We start from the raw sequence: 1,139 nt of genomic DNA, 5'->3' as shown, positions 1-1,139 counted from the left end.
GGTGGGAGGGAGGGGAGGGTGGGTGATGGGTATTGAGGAGGCCACCTTTTGGGATGAGCACTGGGTGTTGTATGGAAACCAATTTGACAATAAATTTCATATATTAAAAAAATAATAAGAAAATAAAATAAAATAAATATATAGCAAGAAAACAGCCAACTATGAATCAGGAAGTGGACCCTTACCAGACACTTAATCTGCCAGTAATTGGACCTTGGACTTCCCAGCCTTGAGAACAGTGAGAAATACATCTCTGTTGTTCATAAGCTACTTAGTCTATGGTGTTCTTTGATAATAGCCCAAATAAACTGAGACAGTGTTACCTATGAAATAGTTTTTCTTATGTGATTTTATTTTCCAATTCTACCTCACTGTGTAATTAACTAATAATTATTTATAATGCCTCTTAGATATGGTTGGTTTCGATGAAGAGTAAGTTCCAAAGAACAGGTCACCCTACATCAGAACTACACAGATACTTTCCGAAGGGAACCAAAAGGGATAGAGACTCAGTGAAATCTAATAAAATGAGGCTTGACTATTTCCACATGAAGGTTACTTTTCCTTACAAAAAGCGTCTGGATAGGACAGCCCTTGTCACTAGCACTTGCCATTTCATGCTCTGGATAAATCCTGTCCAGGTGGTAGGGATCTCTGTCTGCAGAAGAAAAGAGCAGTTTTTTGTTTGCAAGAGCTCATGCTTCAAATAGATGTTACCTAGATCATTCTAGAAAGATGAAATAAAAAATGTGAAGGAGTCAAAAGTGGCTCATCAAAAGAGTCATGCACTCCACTTCTGAGGTAAATGGACCCACACGTACGTCTAAAATGTTTATTTGTGCTGTGGCCTGGGAGATTCACATATAGAACATCATATTTTCCCGCTTTATAGAGGACTACAGGATCTTGGCCTATGAACTTTTTCCCAAGTTTCTCTTTGTTACATTCCCTGGGAGTCTTCACAAAGACCTTTTAGCGGGAGGATAGCCCACACACCCTCAGGGAAAAAATACATAAGACTGAATTCTCTTAGTGAGAAAAACTTGGAAGAAATTAATTTAAAGAAGAAAAACTAACATGATTTTTTTACTCCAAAATTTTGTGCAGCAATTTCATTTCCACATTATCTGTCTCATTCA

The sequence above is a fragment of the Herpailurus yagouaroundi genome, unplaced genomic scaffold (genome assembly GCF_014898765.1).
Source record: "Herpailurus yagouaroundi ecotype Mexico unplaced genomic scaffold, PumYag 159, whole genome shotgun sequence".
NCBI lineage: Eukaryota > Metazoa > Chordata > Mammalia > Carnivora > Felidae > Herpailurus > Herpailurus yagouaroundi.
Note: the sequence above shows the minus strand (reverse complement) of the source record.